The following is a 5,381-nucleotide window of genomic DNA, read 5'->3' on the forward strand; positions in this document are numbered from 1 at the left end:
GTCCCATGAAAGCAAGTCAAGAGCCTTGGTCGAGTACACCAAGGACTAACCACATGGCGTTCAAGGGTGCAGTGAGGTGACACACAGCATCTTGGCACAGAGAGAGAATGCTGATGACGTGGGAAATTCCCAAACGCAGAAAGTGCACTTGTGAGGAAAGAGGCACTCTTCTAAGGATAGGGACGTCTCTCTACTGCCAGTGGTGAGGTGCCAAGGGAGACTGTTATCCAAAGATGAGAAGAGGCGATTAGGGACAACCTGGAGTTGACCTTCAGGAAAGCTGATGACTCCAGGACCCTCCAGTCTGCGCATGCGTAGGGGGTGGACCAGTTCTCCTTGGTCTTTTTGCTGGAGGGGTGGAAAGAGGAAGGATGAATAAGAGACACACGATGGCGGCAGCAGGCATTCCCAGCCACTACTCAGCAGCCTCTTTTCCTTCAGCCATGCTGGCAGAACCCTTGTTTCCTGGGGACATGTGTGTATGTGTCCCAATGCAGTGGCCCCAATCAAAAAGCTACACTTTCCATCTCCCTTGCAGTGAGTAATGTCCATACAACACAGTTCTGGCCAAAGAGACACCGTCGGGCTTATTGGCTGAACCTTCTGGAAAGTCTGTCAGTGGGTGCAGATTCACAGGGCATGTGTTCTTTGCCCTTGGCCCACCCCCTCCTGTAGGTCTGGGGCGGAGCTTATGAACTAGGAGTTTGCACGCGCTCCTGCCCGTATGGATCTGCTCGCCCAGAGACCTAGCTTGCGGAACCACCGCTGGGCCACCCTAAGAAATGGGGTGGCAATTCGCACGGGAGTGGTTTTGGATTCCTTCTAGCCCCAGAACAGCCGGGGGGATGTCGGGGGGAAGGGGTGACAGGAGTCGTGACCAGAAGCTTGGAGGGAACCGGACTCCTCCGATGTCACCATTGGGATAAACAACGTGCGCCTTTTGTTCTTCAGGAAAGGTGGGCACGTGACCAGATAAGGGCGCGCTCCCCGGGGCACGTCCCCACGCGCTCCCCTCGCCGGGGCCGGGCCCCCATCGCCGCCAGCCGGTCCTCACCTGGCTGCGGTCGGCCGCCCCGCCTGCGGGAGGGCTTCTGCGTGGCAGGCGTGTTGGATCCATCATGACTTGGTTGTTACCATACACGGTGTTTATTTTTCTTCATAAAAAGATGCAAGCTGTGTGCCTCCAAATGCTGGAAGCTCAGAATATTCCATTTGTTTGTGGAGACACAGACTGGATGGCACAATTTCAATCAAACTATGAAATGCAGCCTGGCATGCCTGGAGAGAGAGAGAGAGAAAGAATAACACTGCGTGCTCTTCTTTCCCAGAAGCCCGAGAGCTGCACACTCGGTTAACCCGTCAGTGCCCGGAGGGGGTCCTGGCGGACGTGTGCGGGTGACCAGGGAGCTGCGGCCAGAATGCCGGCGCCTCTCGCTGCAGACAGGCGAGCCCGCGGGGCACGCGCTGCGCCCCCACAGGTAACCAGGCTTGTGCCCTTTTGGTTCATTGGCCCTTTTCCCCCCTCATTACAAAAATATGATAATTTAAAAATTTTTAGGAAACAAAAAGTAAAGATTTAAAAAAAAAAAAAAAGAGCCATAATGTCTTCCTCTCTGTTTCTATTATCTAAGCTGCTTTTTTCAACTACGGACATCTTTCAGGGGCAGCCTATGTGGTCTGTATCCGAAATGGTGATGCCTGAGTATCATTCCCCCCGTGGGGCTCTCCCAGCCCCGAGGGACTGTTGGTAAGTTGCCAGCTGTGTTTATCCCTCGAGGTGCGTCTTTCCGGCCCTTTGTTTTACAGTCTGCCTAGGTGCACCTCTTCGCAGTGGAACTGCAGGGGAAAAGCCATGAAGACCCGTCCGGAGCTGCCCTCCTTGATGCGTGCGCCTACGACAGCCCCACCACCCCCACCCCCACCCCCGGACCCTCCGGACCATAGTGGTCATTTTCTGCAAGCATCTGTCTTCTCTTAGATGTCTGAATGATTAGCATATCCTGACATGGGAAATTTTCATGTAATAAAGATTTTTTTCTCCTTTTAAATTATGGTTATAAGCTTCTGATTATTATAATAATAGTATTTATTTGGCTGTTTGCTAATTGCAGTTTGGTTTTTCTGTGTGTGTGTGTTATGAAAATGTGCAAACAAGAGCACACCTGGGTGGCTTCGTTGGTTAAGCCTCTGCCTTTGGCATATGTCGTGATTTCAGGGTCATGGGATCGAGCCCCAAGTCAGGCTCCCTGCTCAGTGGGGAGACTGCTTCTCCCTCTGCCTGCTGTTCCCCTTGCTTGTGCCCTCTCTTGCTCTCTCTCAAATAAATAAAATCTTTTTTAAAAAAGGAAAAGAAAATGTTCAAACTGTGAGAAAGTTGAGATAATAGTGCAAGGAATACCCATATACTTCATCTAGATTCATTTATATTTTGCTACGGATAGGATGTACCGAGCTCTATAGGAGTCTGTATTTAAATTTTCCTAACAATCGCAGCACTATTATAACAGCAAGAAAATATCAATAATTTCATAATAACAGCTGACGTCTAGTCCATGTTTAAGGTAACCCAGTATATGCGAAGTATTATTTCACTATATAACGCGTAGCAATAACATTCAGAGCTCTCAATCCTGGCTTATACATCACAAACTCGGGGCTACGTTTTTAACAGGTGCTGGGCCTTGAATTCAAAATTCTTCAAAGAACCTTGACAGGTAGAGGCTGGAGGAGAGAATCTGGCTAAAATGGGAAGTTGTTCTGCCAATCGGCACACATATGGGAGACTGAGATACGAGGGGCCCCTGATGCAGGGACAGTGACAGGGCAGGAGAAAAGTGACCACGTGGGGCCCTCCAGTCACTGCCCCCGGGTGCCCCTGCCACCGTGAGCCCTGCAGCGGGGAGCCGACACAGCTGCAGGAGATGGGATGTTGTGTCAGGATGCCTGAGATGGCAGCCCCGGTGGGAGCCCAAGGACGCCTTGGTCATTTGCACAGGCTGGTTGTGAGTTTCCGTGAGGCGGGGCTGGGTGTGCAGACTGTCCCCCTCCTGTCTGCTCCCTGTGCTCTGTTGCCCGTTTCTGACTCCCCATGGCGGAGAAAACCAAACAAAGTGTGAGCCCCAAGTTCCCTGAGACTCTCATTGCCAGGAACACCCACTTCATTGGGAACTTGGAACCACCATGTCTTTCTGTAGCCTAAGGAATGAGCACTAAACTTTCTGGCCTGTTTAATGGAGTATCGTCTCTCCTGCACTGACTGCAATAATGTGCTTTATTTCCCCAAGTTTTTTTTTTTTAAAACAATTTATGTTTTATTTTCTGTACCTGTTTTCTTTTCTTTTCTTTTTTTTTTTTTTTTTGAGATTTTGTTTATTTATTTGACAGAGAGAGATCACAAGCCGGCAGAGAGGCAGGCAGAGAGAGAGGAGGAAGCAGGCTCCCTGCTGAGCAGAGAGCCCGATGCGGGCCTCAATCCCAGGACCCTGAGATCATGACCTGAGCCGGAGGCAGCGGCTTAACCCACTGAGCCACCCAGGCGCCCCTATTTCCCCACTTTTTATTAGCTCTCAGTTAAAGGCTATGCTACATGAGCCCCTGTGGCCTTCTTTTTGGGAGCAGTTGAAAGCTCATGCAGTGGTAAACCAAAGCCATTGAAAATGAGATTAAAAAAAAAGAAAGAAAGAGAAGGAAGGAAGGAAAAGAAAGAAAGTGAGATTTTAGCAATGACAGTGGTTTGCCGTCTTTGATCTTATAAATGCAATCTCTTTTCCTTTTATATTTGTTTGGATTTATATTAAGTTGGATTATGTAAGCAGGCAGGGTTTTTTTTTTTTTATGAGACTGATGATGCCAATGTAAAAACAAAAAAGTTAAAATCTTATAATCACATAAAACAGATTAAAGTGGGGGATGCACCACAGGGATATTTCTGGGATGCGTCTGAAAGTTGGATTTCTGCTCTGTTTCCGGAGTGTGGCTTTCTTTTGAAACATCTTTGCAGTAGGTTTAAAATCATCAGTAATTTTTAATTGGTGACAAAAATTTGGTATTTGTGGTGGAGGGGGCAAATAGAGAAGGAGAGGGAGGGAGACAGACAAGGAGAGAGGGAGACAGGGAAGTGGTTGGCATCAGGCATCATCAGGGACTTACTTGGCTGTTAGCCTCGTGTAGCCATTTCTGATGCCACTGACTCCAGGCTGAGCCTAAGCCTCCTCAAAGCCTTTTTATCTCTGGCCTTGAACATCCCAATCCAGATAGGTCTGGACTCCATCAGTGCCAATGAGCTCTTCAAAAGCGGGACGTTACAGTCTTTACTGCATTTCCTGGGGCAGTAAATGAGGAGGCCTCCTCTTCCCCCAATCAAAACTATAATATGAATTTTATATTTAACCATAATTAGAAGGAAAAATCGTGAGTTAATAGCATCTGTAAAATATCTATCACAATCAGGCTATGCACAAAAGCTTTCCTCGTTTTTGGGGGGGCACTGCTTTAGGGAGAAATCCTAATTCTCCCATATTTTTTTAATATGCAAAACTCGAAAGGACGGAAGACCAAAATGCCTCCGTGATTTCTCTGGACTACCTGAAACTACCGGCATGTGAACTCTCTGTCCATTTACCCATCCACGCACCTGTCGACGCACCTGTCCGTCCATTTACCCCCATCCATGCATTCATCTATCTACCTGCCCCTCTCTCCATTCACACACGCCCACCAGCCATGTACCCATCTATCCAACCACCCAACCATCTACCCATTTGGTTATTGTCTCAACTTCTTTTAAGCATCTACGGTATTAACCATGTTTCCAGCTTTGGTAAACTCGGGCATTTAATAACATCTGCCGTGCTTGCACATGTCAGACACACGTTGTTCTCGACAACTGGGTGATATGCCTGAATCACCTGGCCTCTGTGTCTATCTCCCTTGATACCTCCCGCTTGCTTGGGAGGAGTCCTTCTCCCAGGGGTGTGCTTTTCAAATACAAAGAAGTCCAGCCAGAGTCCGCACACCCGGCTACCTTCCTTATTGGACTTGCACACTTGGGGCCACCATCAACGTGTCCTAGCACCCCAGATGCTAGACTTCTAAGAACAGTTCCTATATTCCATTGTCCTCTGAAATGATTCCAACGAGCCAACGCTAAACCTGCTCACCCTATCCCCTCATTCTTCCCACGGAAACCACAATAAAGGCTCTTGCCCCTGTTCTCCCCCTGAGTCCCTCTGCATCCCTGCCCGCTCTGGGGCTTCCCCATATGGCACACGGTGACATGGTGGTGTGCTGTGCTCTCTCCTCTTGGGAACTGGGACTAACATACCATCATTTCACTGGCAGTCCTCTCCTGGTCTGTTGGCGTTGGCATACCAGAATAATAT

At 48.8% G+C, this 5,381-nt stretch overlaps 1 long non-coding RNA gene across 1 annotated transcript; it reads left to right on the top strand.

Moving 5' to 3' along the window:
- Positions 1-938: 938 nt before the first annotated feature.
- Positions 939-2,048, top strand: LOC122916961. The gene is made up of 3 exons (XR_006386332.1): positions 939-956; positions 1,329-1,478; positions 1,662-2,048. It is a non-coding gene; the product is annotated as an uncharacterized LOC122916961 (long non-coding RNA).
- Positions 2,049-5,381: the final 3,333 nt, after the last annotated feature.

The sequence above is a fragment of the Neovison vison genome, chromosome 9 (genome assembly GCF_020171115.1).
Source record: "Neovison vison isolate M4711 chromosome 9, ASM_NN_V1, whole genome shotgun sequence".
In the NCBI taxonomy this organism is placed as follows: Eukaryota; Metazoa; Chordata; class Mammalia; order Carnivora; family Mustelidae; genus Neogale; species Neogale vison.